This window comes from Bolinopsis microptera, chromosome 3, assembly GCF_026151205.1.
Source record: "Bolinopsis microptera isolate Bmic1 chromosome 3, MBARI_Bmic_1.0, whole genome shotgun sequence".
Lineage (NCBI taxonomy): Eukaryota > Metazoa > Ctenophora > Tentaculata > Lobata > Bolinopsidae > Bolinopsis > Bolinopsis microptera.
The window spans coordinates 11,981,043-11,996,706 of NC_087074.1; the positions used below are offsets into that span (position 1 = coordinate 11,981,043).

Sequence of the window (15,664 nt, forward strand, 5' to 3'; positions counted from 1 at the left end):
GGAAATGTTCTCGCGCCGTACGTTTATTATGGTAAAGCATTTTGGTACCAGAACGATAAATCTGTTTAAAATAAAAAGTTCGAAAATAGAGTGTTTTAGTGAATAACTTAGAATATATTTTTGATTTTCTCAAGGTCTGACTGATAGATTTTCTTTAAACTTTCCAGATAGTTACAAGGCTATATGACGGATAATGTGTGAGAGTTTGGGAGAATTTATATGTGCCAAACTTGAGATATAATGACTTCAAACACAAGAAAATATATATACAAGATATTGCGAGCGTCCTGTTACTCTCTTAGATGCAATATCTGTAAAGTATTGGATGAGAACTGATTTTAAGTAAGGATTTTAAATTAAGTTCAGGATTATAAAAAAATTCTCCGATTTGCAGTTCGAATAATATGTGCTTGTGATGCATCCGGCATCAGCATAATCTCAGAGGAAACATCTCTCGCGTGCATATCTTTTTTATCTTTTTTAGCAGAACTCTTTCCTCAGAAAATCACCGAGTAAAAATGAAAAAGTCAGATGACTAACAAAGCAGCAGAAATCCCACACATTAATAGCCCTCTCTCATCACTATGCTGAAATTAAAAATATAATTTTTGACTGTACAATGGTAAGTAACTTTTCAAATCTCAATCAGGTTTTAATTATCTCAGTTACTCGCCAGATTTTGAACGATTACAGATTAGGCGCTAGACAGTATGATTCTAAAGATTTACAATCTTAAATTTTGTACTACCTTTGTTCATCCTTAGAACAACATTACGAAGTACTCCAGCGGACGAAGTACTCCAGCGGACGAAGTACTCCAGCGGACATCTGAGCAGAAACGATTTCACTCGACCAAGGTACTGGAGCTGAAAAATTTTGAGTCATATTTCTTTTGTAAACAAGTGAAAAAGAAGTACTAAATTACAAACAATGTCATTAAGCTTATTAGCGATCATGGATGAAGATAACAATGTAATTAGGAACAATGTAAACATGGAATACAGCATCGTATTGATTGAGTGGGTCTCAGAATTAATTTGAAGATAACACACTTAAAAAAAGTTTAAAGCAGTCGGTCGGATTAACAAGTAAAAGAAATACAGTAGTCCCGGTAATAAAGCTTTAATATACCACACATCATGAGGAACAGTGTGTAAAAAATAACATTAAAATAATTTACTGGCTAAACATTTCAGGTTACTAAATGATTGAAAGTGCCTGTGTACTACTGCATAGTACATAATACTGTGTAGTGTGTACTATTTACTGAGTAATATTAATATATCGTGTATTGCTGGGAAGGCTGTTAATTTAGGATAGAGTTATTGTGGCACTTATATCAGTTTGTTCTTTTGTAGTTGTTCTCAAACTGCTGAGTAAAAGTTTTACAACTTAAAAGCAGTGTTACTGACCCTTACTGAAAGGATCAAGAAAGCAAGATGGAAGATGCTTGGGCACGTTCTCAGAAGCGGTGATGACACTCCCGCCTTCTTATCTTTAAGATTTGCATGTTTAGGATGTTTTGACTACAAAGGAAGGAGGGGCAGACCTCGTTCAAAATTTATTTGATTTATTATTAAAAGACATTATGACAAAACAAATTATTGTGATTGTAAATAAAAGATTTAGTTTAAGTAATTTCAACGATTTAGTGTACAAAGCTCATGATAGACGTCTTTGGAGAAGTTATGGGTGAGTCGAGACTACTCGGCCACTCGATTTTATGATTTAATTTCTATTATCTTGTGTTTGCTGTAAATAGTTGATTAATAATAAAAGCAGTGTTTATAATTTAATTTATTATTGTTATTATTTCAAATATAACAAAAGCTTGGCGGTCGATCATAGTTTCGCAACGTCTACCCCAAATTTAAAATTATTCTACACAGCCCATCTGTATAACATCAACCCAGGAAGTTATTAAAAGCAAAGCAGCGTGTGCGAAACCATAGTATCAAAACTTCCTTTTCTCTTAATCTCTTAAAATATTGTACTAAGAACTAAAACAAATTCAATTGGGAATTGAAAGCAGTCTTCATTACGAAATTTAATACACATGACTCACTCCATGCACTAACAAAATTAAAATAATAGACCGAATAGAAATTACATCAAAGATCAATTAACAAGTATATTAATTGAGTGTATCATTAATTAAGTCCTCCAAATCCAGAGCACTGGAAGAGAGGCTGGGTTGAGTGATAAGTGAAGAAGTGAGGAAAGCTCATTATAATGATCACGTGAAATGTTACATGCTAGTGGAATGAGTATACTAGTATAGATACACCTGTAGGTACTTCAAGGGCTTTCCAGAGACTGGTGAAAATGGTGATGGGCTTATATTACAGTATTTCGGTTGTAGTTGGAGCTAGGAGAGAAGTTGCCCAGGGTTTGGAGAGTAATTTGTTGTTAAGGATTCAGACAGCCTGACAGGAAACAGTTACCAGAGATTTTGACGCTGCCGTTGGATTTATTTTTTGCACTTCTCTCCCAAGATGTGTATCGCGATTATTGACGTCCTCGGCGATTTTAAGTATGGTCTTCCTAATATCCGTAGAGTTGAACCAGAATCTGTTGGGGGTCGTTTCCACCACTAAATGCCCAGAGAAACCCAAAGCATGAGGTCCACACGAGAAGTTATCCGTCTGCTGTTGGCACAGCATGGCATTGATATATTTCACATTCCTTGCTGTTGGATGTTCTTCTCTTGAACAGACGAAAATCCGGTCACCATCCTCAGGCACTCACTAGATGATTTAGTTGCTACAGGAACTAGCAGGCGATTATCAATCTTCGTTGCTGGCTTATTTTCCTAAACTCTAAAGAGTGGAGGAATGGTAACAGGCTTCACTCCCTATTCCACTCACTGACTGGTCGAGAGGCCGACTTCCAGGCCCCCTCATTACTAGGGGGCCCAGGGAGATCAGATCATGTCACTAATTAGTGACGTATAAATTAGTAATGTGATCCATCAGTAGAATTTAACTAACCTAGAAATGGTAGAGTTCACATGTACATCATAGCTGTGCATTAAGAAGTAAACATGATCTTTAAGATTTTGACCGCTCGACTCGTATAACTATATCACATAAGGGACATGAGCTCTTGCTAAAGAGGGGTTCTTGTATCTAGGGATGTGAGACGTACGTGCCAAAGGCATGCAACGGGGGTGAGCCGATCAAGTGTTCTTAGGTATATTATATACTGGAAGAGATGATAGACAATAGTATCGCATTCTATCAACATGCCTACCTTCTCCAAATTCATCTCTGGTCGGACAGGATGTCAACAGCTACTCGACTCTGATGGATACATCTACTCCCGGAAGAAGGACAAGTAAAGGATTCAGCCCTCAAGTCTGCCTGGCTTTCACAGAGGATTTAAATCCCGAGTGCATCGCCCAAAGCCCTCTGTTCAAGAGTATGTGCGAGCTATCAAAGATCAGCAAGTTATTACCGACTTTCACATCGACAGGTTGAGTGTTGGCAAGACACCCGCTAAGAGGCGAAGGAATTACCATACCCAACTCCACGATATCTGTTCTTTTAGTATTGTGTGTGTACTTGTTAATTTAAATCAAAACTAAGGGGTAAAACTGGGCTAGATATAGGGTAGAGTTCACATGTTCTGTAAATCGTAGCTGGTGGATCACATCACTAATTATACGGCACATCACTAATTATACGTCATATAATGATCTGACAAGCAGCACTTGTCACAAGAGACAAAGGATCTCATCTCGGAGCGGAGTAAGGTCAAGCAGAAATGCTTGACCTTACTCCGTGATGGATTCAATAGATCTGAGTATTCTCTTGCTAATAAGCGTGTTAAGAAGAGCTGCAAGAAGGACGATGAGAACTGGGCTTTACGGGTTGCAGCCGATCTGGAAACAGCTTCTTCACACGGTCAGCAGAGGGAGGTCTGGCAGATGATCAAGTCCTTGTCAGGCAAGAAGAGTCGGAAGTCAACTGCTGTCAGAGATAAAACCGAGAAGTTGATTTCTGACCCCGCTGCTCAACGAAAACGATGGGGTGAGCACTTCGCTGAACTACTAAACCCGCAGATAGGAGACGTGGACCTAGACAGTCTAGAGGTCGCACCATGTTTTCCGTATCTGAGTGATAGTGATTTACCCCCTAGCAGAACAGAGATCTCTGAGGCTTTAAAGAGTCTGAAGAATCACAAGAGCTCTGGAATTGATGAAATTTCCAACGAACAGCTGAAGTATGGGGCTCCTGGTCTTTTAGACAGGCTTGAGAAACTGTTTGCACGTGTTTGGGAGACGGAGAATGTGCCAGAGGATTGGGTTAATGGTATCATTGTTATTGTCCCGAAAAAGGGTGATACATCATTCTGCTCGAACAACAGGGGCATTACCCTACGCTCCACGGCATCAAAACTCTATCAGATAATAGTGTTGCGACGGATGAATGCGGGGCTTAAAGAACTGCTCGGAGAGAATCAGTGCGGGTTCAGGAAAAAAAGGTCTTGCATTGATCAGATTTATTCGCTCCGTACTATTATTCACAACAGCATTGAGTTTAACCTCCCCCTGTACTTAAATTTTGTTGACTTTAAAGCTGCATTCGATTCACTTAATCGGGAGTTTATCTGGAAAGCTTTCAGTCATTATGGCTTGCCCTTGTAAATACATTCGCATAATGCAAGCATTCTTTTGCGGCACCGTCAGCTCTGTCAGACATAATGGTGAGCTCTCAGATTGGTTTGACGTTACATCTGGTTCTGGGCAGGGGGATATTCAGATTTCAGGGTCCACCTATCTTTAATGTTTGCATCAACCTGCCTGCGCAGCGGGCTGAGAATAACAAAGTGTTGTCACACGGGGCAGTGCTGCAGAGAGCTACCACCAGCTTTGGTCAGGATACAGTCGTCCTTGGATACTGACTATGCAGATGATTTGGCTATCATGGACAACACCAAGGACGGTCTCCAGGAGACGACTGATCTTTTATGCAAGTATGCGGCTCAGGCTGGCCTCAGAATCAATGCGAAGAAAACAGAGGTTATGGCCACCGGCAAGAATACATCACAGAGGCCGTATACTGAAGCCCAACGGTGGACATTACAGTGGGAGACACGGCTATCCAGCAAGTCAGCAACTTCACTTACCTTGGGTCGATTATATCAAGTGATGGGACTATTGACCGGGACTTGTCTGCACGGATCCAGAAAGCCTCAGGAGCATTCAATCAGCTCGGTAATATTTGGAAGAATCGCAATATCCAAACTAACACCAAAATACGGATATATGTTGCAGCGGTTCTAACAATATTACTTTATGAAGCGAAGTCTGGAACACTACTTCAAAGCAACTACATCGCTTCGAAGTTTTCCATCAAAACTGTTTGTGGAGAATCCTTCGAATTAAATGGTTCCACCGGACGAGCAATGTTCAAGTGTTGGAGCGGGCAAGAATAAACCCGGTTATAACCAACATCAGTGCCAACCGTCTTCGCTGGTTTGGACATGTTTCTAGAATGCCGGACACCAGGCTACCAAAGTATCTACTTGACTGGACACCTGCTCACGGCCGAAGATCACGTGGGCGGCCAAGAAAGAATTGGCGAACCTGTGTCCTGGAAGACGCAGTAACATTTACAGGAGATCCAGACATTGTATTTGATAAGGTCCGAGAGTTGGCAGGAAATCGCAAGCACTGGAGAGAGATGATACGACATAAGCGGCAATTCCTTGGTACAGGCCACTCGAATGATCGAGGAGACCTTATCAAGTATCAAGTAAGTAAGTATGATCTGACCCCTAATAATAGGGGGGCCTGGAATTCGTGCAGCCGTTTCTCATAAGATGTATGAATGTAACCGACAGCAGTAAGTTCATCCCCGACATGTTATATAATGAATATCTGTACCTATTAAGCTCCTTGTGATTTTGCTCACACAATTGATGTGTTTATTCTATTCCGTAGCAGCTGTGCACAAATATTCAAGCGATGAAATATATCTTATGGATTTTTAAAATTCACCTCGAATGAAATCTGTCAAATAAGATGTACTTATGGCTTACTGGGCGGCGCTCAGCCTGCACTGTCTTTCCGCCGAATCTCTATCTTTGATTATGGACATAAATATGGTAACTTGTGGCTTCACTTGGTTACAGGATGGTCTCTAGGGTTGGATTTCACAGATTGAACTTTGTGGTTCAACAGCTCATCGAAGTTTATAACGCCGCCGAATTTAATGAATTGCGGGATCTTCGGTTTTGAAGAGTCTGCCAGCTTTCCTCCGTATGGTGGCAGCATACCAGGGAACTGCTTCTCGGCATGGCGGGCCACTTGGGAAGCAAAGACCACAACAGATATTGACGGAATATGCTGCCATGATCTAAGGAACTGAACGTAATCCGATGCCCCTTCATGCAGGCAGAGGACCTTAAACCCTACACATATTCCATGTGGACACATGACTGTGAGAAGTCCACCACTCTTCCCAGCAATCTGTACAAACTTTTTAGTGAACGAATAGTGATCTGTGTTGTGTTCTATTATCCTCTCCACCCGTTATCTCAGTGTCCCCTTCTTGATTAATTTAAGCATGTCAATGCATACCGTTGATGACGTTAGATCCGGTTTTCTGCTTGACGATCGATGTTCCACAAGTCATCAAATTGTATGGGGTAGACATCAGGTTTGCCGTCAGAGCCTTTATCTATTGCTTTCACATCAAAGAGGATGACAGGGGAATGCCTCCCACACTCTCTACAGGACAGAAAGTCTAGAGGTGTCTCCTTCATGCCCATATAGAGTAGGAAGGGATCCCTTAGGGTGTTGTTGGTAAGGTGGGGACTGTCGGACTCCTTTCGGAAAGATCGACTGTCTCGGATATGGGGTGTCCAATTAACAATGTCAGTCTGGTGAAGATGGTTTCCAGAAGCTGACAGTCTACAATTGTATGGTCGTTGTTATTGAACCGTGAACACCCCTTCCGAGACAACGGTGTATCGATATGAAGTCTGACAGGTGAAACAGAAATAAAAATGTATGTCAACAGTCGTCACTGCCTCCTTCTGTAACCACCTCCCCTGGCTGGTTACAGTGTGTGCAGATTTGCTCGAAGTTTTGACAGGGATTTGACTGGTTCCGTCTTACACATGAGTGGATTCCACTCAGTGGAATGCGTTTGTTTTCCATCGCATGTTTGCAAAACCTCGGTAAAACTCGGCTTGGTAAAGTTTTTATCGTACATTTTGAACGTTAAGATCTGACGGTTTCGATTTAAATCAGTAAAATGTACTACTATGATATGCCTTCATACTAGTGATTTGACTTTACATACTGGTGATTTAAGTACTGTTAGTGTTAATCGACACTGCAATTCAAACATCAAGCATTTGTGAGATCAATAAACGTTGATAGAAGATAAACTGAAGTTTCACCCGGGTAACAGCTGATTATCAAGCCTGGAAACAAGTTATTTAGATGGATTTGAGCATGGCGAGTGACGACATATGTAACTCGAGATCACACATAAAATCGGCAATATCCAAGTATCCCGATGAGCGACACGTGTTCACGAACAGTTTTTACACTTGTACTAACCGATTTGACAGTGCTGCATGTCTTGATATCAGGTTTTTTGATATCAGGCTTCTTGATAACAGGTTTCTTGATAGCAGGAATGCTCTCAATCTTCGACTACTCTTTGGCTGAAAAACAATAGTTATTTCAATGAATGTATATACCAAATGAAAACGAATGTAGGATAGTACACATTGCTGCGATAAGTTATGAAGCGTGTAACAACATACTATGTTACATCGATTCTTTGACATTTGACAAGATATACTTACAGGAAGAAAATCATATGAGCTCGAACTGTATGTATCTTGGAGCAATTTGTTCATTTGTGATGAAATACTGTTCCTGGGAAATACTGTTTGACTTACATCTCAAAACTTATTTAATTTAACTGTTACTATACCTGCCGGCAGGTATAGTAACAGTTAAATTAAATAAGTTTTGAGATGTAAGTCAAAACCATGTAAATCTATTAAGTTGATCTACCAAATAATGGTATAGGTGTTGTCCAACCGTGTCCATGTCGATTGGGCGACATCTGTCCGACAGCCGAATTAGGGATTTCGGACAGATGTGGCTGTCGGACAGGAGTCGTTTTTGGCGACATCTGTCCGAATTTCGGATCATATTGTAATTTCAGTTCACATTCGTATTTCACAAGCTCACGGGTAATCTCGTGACGTTGCTCCCATTGTTCTAATGCTGATGTGATCCATTGAAATATAATCCTCGATATATGAATGACTAGTTGAGAACAGGAACGTCAGATCGTCCTAGCCGTAAACTTACAAGCTGTCGATCACATCACAGGACATGAGTACATATAAGACAGCGGTATGTAGATCAGTTATCGCAATCCACAATTGCAACCAATCTTCAGTTTATCCCTGGACGCAAACAAGGCTCGGCCCGGAGAACACTGTCCTGAATGGCTTCCGATACGTCTTCGACAAATAAAGAGACGATACCACCCACTGGAAATATTCGGATTTCCGAAAGGGTTGCAGAGCACGATTCTACCGTGGAGAAACAACTGATTACTCCTACTCCTGACCGCACTCACCCTGCCCACCATGCTGAAACGACCGTCCACGTCAGCAAACAGAACTTGAAAAGAAAAGCTTCTGGTGGAGATCGACCGACGAAATAACTCTTATCTGAATCAGTTGGTGGATTGGGTTACGAATCTAGAGCTGCCAGCTATCACCCCTCAACAGAATGGTACAGAAAAGCAGAAAAGCAGCAAACAGACACCTTTCTAACCCGAGAAACCCTTCTAATCTGGAAACCTTTCTAATCTGGAAACGCTCCCCATTCCTGCAAACTATATGCTCTCTACCGACAACGAAACAATGCTGCTCTGGGACTCTGGATGGGACGAAAATACTCGACGATCTTTCCTTTGGGGTACTGCTAAGAACGCAGATCATATATTATATGGCGGACGCGGAGCATTGGGTAGATCATATCTCAAATTGGAAATGTTACGTATACAAATTAGCGAGTAACAGTTCATGAGTTCAGATCATGTCTCTAATTGGAAATGTGTTGAAATCAGATGATGATTTCGGACAGATGCCGTTTTTTTCTGGTACCCTGATTCGGACAGATCTCGCTGTCAGACACGAGTTGTGTTACCGTCCATGTCACGGCGCAAAGGCTCAGGTCGTTGCACTTTTAACAATAACAATTTTAATGATTGTGAACCACTTACAACTGGTTTAGCTGGCAACCTCTGAGGTATGGATTTCGTCTCTACGACACCGGCTAAACGTTTAATCTGCGGTCAGATGTGTCCCATTAGCTTCAATTAAAGTCTATAATTCGATCGTGATAGTTAAAGTTTTAAGAAACACCAATAAAAGCAACACTTTTGGTTCATACATTTACGTAAAAAGCATGTAACTTTTCAAGTTTGTTATAATATCAAATATAATGGTCACCACGTCATCATTCTGTCGAGTTCAAGTTCCTGCAATTTAGACTCTTAAAAGGTGAAAATCGATGATATCAATCACAAACAATCTTCCTAACTTAACTTGTTACAATATTTTAATTGTATAACTTGACAAAGACTTACCACTACGTTCCCTACTGTAGCTTATGATATCAGTCAGTAGCTCTCCTTTCATTCAATTGTTTCAAAACTGACTTTCAGCAGACAAAGCTCCAAACTTTTGCTATGCAGTCTATACAATGTAATTCAGTTAATATAATAATTTCAATAGATTCAAAATTAAACAACAATAAATCAGTTTGGTAACACGACATCTGTCCGACAGCGACATCTGTCCGACAACACTATTTTCGTGTGTTTGAAGTGATATCTCAAATTTGGCACAAAGAAATTTAATCAAACTTGCAAAAATTATTTGTCTTAAAGCTATCTTACTATCTAGAAAGTTTCAAGAAAATCGTATCGTTGGATCTCCAGATATATGCTTTGGAACCACTGAAAACCACCGAATTGGATATATTTTTAGTGTTTAAGGTAATATCTTAAATTTAGCACATAGACACTCGCTCAAACTTACACAGATTATTCGTCATATAACCACTATACTTTATGGAAAGTTTCAAGAAAATCGTACGGTAGGATCCGACATAAACTATTGTCCAAATAACCTATTTTCTGAGTCGGACAGATGTCGGACAGATGTCGGACAGATGTCGGCCAATCAATTGGAACCATCAAGGGGAATGAAATTAAATTATTGGATGACAGGAACTAGAAATAAATATACTGGAATATTGTGATTTCATGGAGAGGTCTAATTCTAATTGGAACCATCAAGGGGAATGAAATTAAATTATTGGATGCCAGGAACTAGATATAAATATACTGGAATATTGTGATTCCATGGAGAGGTCTAATTCTAATTGGAACCATCAAGGGGAATGAAATTAAATTATTGGATGCCAGGAACTAGATATAAATATACTGGAATATTGTGATTCCATGGAGAGGTCTAATTCTAATTGGAACCCTGTACTTACACCTACATTCACAAGCATGCAAGCTCACCTGGTCCAATGAGCGGGAAACGGAGGACAAGGTCTGGTGACGTCATAGTCACGTGACCTCATAAGCTCATAATTAAGTGACCTCAGACCCAATCAATGATCAATTAGGTTCGGGTATGCTCAGCCCCCTGTCACCTGATCTTGAGGTGACGTACGACACCTCGTTTACGCAATCAATGTCTGAAAGGCTACAAACGTAGCATATGAGGACAAAAGCGCGGGAAATTTTGGCACCACTGTAGAGTGGTGCCAAAATCGTTGGGTGGGTTCATGGCAAAAATTATTTGTCTTAAAGCTATCTTACTATCTAGAAAGTTTCAAGAAAATCGTATCGTTGGATCTCCAGATATATGCTTTGGAACCACTGAAAACCACCGAATTGGATATATTTTTAGTGTTTAAGGTAATATCTTAAATTTAGCACATAGACACTCGCTCAAACTTACACAGATTATTCGTCATATAACCACTATACTTTATGGAAAGTTTCAAGAAAATCGTACGGTAGGATCCGACATAAACTATTGTCCAAATAACCTATTTTCTGAGTCGGACAGATGTCGCTGTCGGACAGATGTCGGCCAATCAATTGGAACCATCAAGGGGAATGAAATTAAATTATTGGATGACAGGAACTAGAAATAAATATACTGGAATATTGTGATTTCATGGAGAGGTCTAATTCTAATTGGAACCATCAAGGGGAATGAAATTAAATTATTGGATGCCAGGAACTAGATATAAATATACTGGAATATTGTGATTCCATGGAGAGGTCTAATTCTAATTGGAACCATCAAGGGGAATGAAATTAAATTATTGGATGCCAGGAACTAGATATAAATATACTGGAATATTGTGATTCCATGGAGAGGTCTAATTCTAATTGGAACCCTGTATTTACACCTACATTCACAAGCATGCAAGCTCACCTGGTCCAATGAGCGGGAAACGGAGGACAAGGTCTGGTGACGTCATAGTCACGTGACCTCATAAGCTCATAATTAAGTGACCTCAGACCCAATCAATGATCAATTAGGTTCGGGTATGCTCAGCCCCCTGTCACCTGATCTTGAGGTGACGTACGACACCTCGTTTACGCAATCAATGTCTGAAAGGCTACAAACGTAGCATATGAGGACAAAAGCGCGGGAAATTTTGGCACCACTGTAGAGTGGTGCCAAAATCGTTGGGTGGGTTCATGGCTAGAGCCCTTTTCACCGCCGTGAGTCGGGCGCGCGCTACTGCAAGCGCAAGGGCTCTGGATAGAGCAAGATCGTTGCTAGTATTGCGACCGCGTTTTTAGATCAGCACTGCCTGTTTAAATGCCTGAAGCATTCCCTTAAGAAGGTCCATCGACGAAGGTCAATGGTATTTGTTTTGCCAACATGTAATAGCTTGTATCACGTTGCGACCCCCACGGTCGTTTCACTTTATCATTTATCGTCCGATCCTGACAATACAGGGGGAGCTGCGTTGTATCACGTGGTGACCCCCACGGTCGCTTCACCCTGTAGCGTCTTCGACGCTACAGGGGGAGCCGCGCACTTCGTGCGCGGCGGGTCATACAACGTATGACAAGAGCTGCGCACTTGGTGCGCGGCGGGTCATTGTCATACGTTGTATGACCCGCCGCGCACGAAGTGCGCGGCTCCCCCTGTAGCGTCGAAGACGCTACAGTGAAGCGACCGTGGGGGTCACCACGTGATACAAGCGGGTCATACAATGTATGACAAGTAATAGCAATCTAGGTTCCTGGATTTTATAACACGTTTGGGAAATTCACGAGAGACATAACATTATGGTCAATCTTTTTATGATGCATTAAATACAAACACAAAAAAAGTCCTTCAAAAGTGTCTTTTGTACACCTTGTCATACGTTGTATGACCCGCCGCGCACGAAGTGCGCGGCTCCCCCTGTAGCGTCGAAGACGCTATAGTGAAGCGACCGTGGGGGTCACCACGTGATACAATGTACACCCAGGAATGGAAAATTGTCTGAAACATGAAAATAATATGTGCTACTACGCAGCTATGACAGCAGCGTTTGATAAAGCATTCGAATATTTCTTTCCTTGAGTGTGAAGTCATTTCTTTTTCTCTTGTGAGTTATTTCCTTTTGTGAGATACTATTGGCTTCGATTTCCTTGTAGTACCAGTGCACAAAAAGGGCGATAAGTCTTCGGTTGAGAACTACAGGCCTATCTCGTTAACATCTCTTGTAATGAAAGTCTTTGAAAGGTGCATAAAGACTGCATTATACGCTGCATGTTCTGATCTGTTGGATGACCGACAACACGGTTTTGTTAATGAACGTTCATGCACAACCCAAATGATACCTTTCACGGACAATCTTGCACTTGCATTGAATAACAGGTCCAGGACTGATATAATATATTTTGATTTTGCGAAAGCTTTTGATAGCGTTTCGCATGACCTCATTTTAAGTAAATTAAAGAATATTTTTAATGTCGATGGACTAATGCTTAAATTTATTAAGTCCTATCTTGAGGGGCGACAACAACAAGTAGTGATAGGAGGCCAAACGTCTTCTTCTCTACCAGTTCGGTCTGGTGTCCCTCAAGGTTCTATACTTGGCCCTTTATTGTTTGTAATATTTATAAATGACATGTTCTCCTGTGTCTCTGAAGGCACCAATATCGCCCTTTATGCAGATGACACTAAAATTTGGAGGGAGATCCTTGGTTACCCTGACCATCACATAATCCAAAATGACATCAACAGATTATATGATTGGTCAGTGAGAAATCGAATGAAGTTCCACCCACAAAAGTGCAAAGCCCTCTCTGTGTCCCTGCAAAGAAACGTGCTGGATAACTTGCCATTCAATACCTTCTTTTATAAACTTTCTGGAAGTGATATTGACTTTGTGCCCTCTCAGTCAGATTTAGGAGTCGCAATAAACTCCAGGTTTAATTGGGGTGCACAATGTAAAGCGCTTGTTTCCAAAGCTACCTCTAGACTTGGACTACTTAAGAGAACATGTCATTTCACTACTGATAAAAGGCAGAAAAGATCGTTCTATTTAGCGTTAATTAGGTCTATATTTGAACATTGTTCTGTCATATGGTCCCCTCAATCTGCAACTCATCTTCAACAGTTTGTTGCTATCCAAAAGAGGGCTATTAAATGGATCAATGGTGAACCTTACTCCAGTTATAATGACGATAAACTTGCTACAGAGCAAAAGAAACTAAATATTCTCCCTGTTAAACAGAAGTTTATTTATAACGATCTTATGACCTTCTATAAAATAGTGAATAGCATAATTCCAGTTTCGCTCCCTACATATATAGTCCTATGCCGTCCAGAGGGCACCCGATACACTAGGCACAATGCTCAAATAATTGATATGTCGGATACTTCAACTTACATGAGTACCACTGTGCCCTGCTCGGATGCCTTCCGAAATAGCTTTTTTCATAGATCTATGCTGAAATGGAATAGTCTACCAGTATGTATCCGGCAGTCAGAGCGGATTTCTACTTTTAAGGCCAAACTGATCAAGTACCTCTGGGCTGCCGATACAGTCTGGCCAGATTAGCTCATCAGTCTTATGAGTCTCAGAAATTTGTTTTTGTTGGTTACAATTCTGTCCGTCCAATTTCCTATCTGCTTGTCCTTTTCTTTTTTCTTATCAGTTGTGACGGAATTGTAATGAACAAAATCCTTATAATTATTTATGATATGTTTGATTTCTTGTTAATGTTTGTCATTCAAATTTGGTAGACGGCCCCAACGTTAATGTGGCTCTTGCTATGTGTTGGTTCAGCCGAATTAATTATTATATAATCAAGTTTATTTTTCTCGTTAGTTGTCATCCGGCCAAACATTAAGCAACTTATATTGCAGTACCATTTACCATTTAGTATATCAAAATATGTCATTGTAATTTTGCATGGCTGAAATGTAACGCTTGATTTAGTTGTGGACACAACAAGAAAATTGAGAATAATCTTGTGCGAGGGTAGGGACCCAGATGTCGTTTCTAACCCAAATAAACTTTAAGGAGGCTTCTCATCAGTAGCCGCACCTCCTTACTCGGTTTCTGAACTGGAATTCTATGGGCTTCCAGACGGCCAGACCGAGTATTACCATCCCATCCTTCTAGAGTTCATCACAAGTAGCACCCACCTTGAAGATCTTTGACACCCAGACACACCCCATTGGCGAACAAACTTTGGATATAATCTTACATGCTCCCGAAGGAATCCCTGGTTTATGGTCTTTCTCATCGTCACCAGCACTTTCACTAGGTCACCAGCTCTTTCACTGAAGTCATCAGCCCTTTCACTGAAGTCATCAGATGTGACTCTGATCAACGGTATAGTTGTGGACACAACAAGAAAATTGAGAATAATCTTGTGCGAGGGTAGGGACCCAGATGTCGTTTCTAACCCAAATAAACTTTAAGGAGGCTTCTCATCAGTAGCCGCACCTCCTTACTCGGTTTCTGAACTGGAATTCTATGGGCTTCCAGACGGCCAGACCGAGTATTACCATCCCATCCTTCTAGAGTTCATCACAAGTAGCACCCACCTTGAAGACCTATATATAATGATTAATTGAATTTTCAAATAAATAAATTTTCCCTCTGCTGACTCAAGACGCTGGACAATCATGGCTGACATGTAGTGTAGCTAAAGTTAAGAATCTCCAGTCTTCTTTTCTTCCGGAGCGAGTGATTTCTTACTGGAACAAACTCCCTTCAGATGTCAAGAACTGCTCGACAGTTTTAAGCTTTAAAGTTAGATTGGAAGGATTTAAGAAAGAAATGATCTCTAAAAACAGTGTAAAATTATAGTTTAAGACATCCATTTTGCATTGTGTTTCCAATATTAGAATTTATGATATGTATTGATTGAATAATTGGTAATAAATTTAACTTTTGTTTTATTAAGTGTAAATGATTTTTATTTTTGGAGTGTTTCGGATGAAGTTTTGGGGAAAATTGAAGGACCCAGTTATTTAAGCAATAAGGAGACACATAATGAATATCTTTGGTTTCATCCTTTTGTGGCAAAGAAGCGTTTTATAAATCTTTATTCCACTGGGAAGTATT

At 40.5% G+C, this 15,664-nt stretch overlaps 1 long non-coding RNA gene across 2 annotated transcripts; it reads right to left on the bottom strand.

Annotated features, from left to right (window-relative positions):
* Nucleotides 1-537: 537 nt before the first annotated feature.
* On the bottom strand, nucleotides 538-9,796 carry LOC134812976 (uncharacterized). 2 transcript variants are annotated; one of them, XR_010159983.1, is made up of 5 exons: nucleotides 9,636-9,796; nucleotides 9,270-9,335; nucleotides 7,577-7,683; nucleotides 749-866; nucleotides 538-587 (listed from the first exon to the last, which is right to left on the bottom strand). It is a non-coding gene; the product is annotated as an uncharacterized LOC134812976 (long non-coding RNA). The 2 variants fall into 2 exon arrangements; XR_010159984.1 differs by lacking the exons at nucleotides 9,270-9,335; nucleotides 9,636-9,796 and adding an exon at nucleotides 7,828-7,886.
* Nucleotides 9,797-15,664: the final 5,868 nt, after the last annotated feature.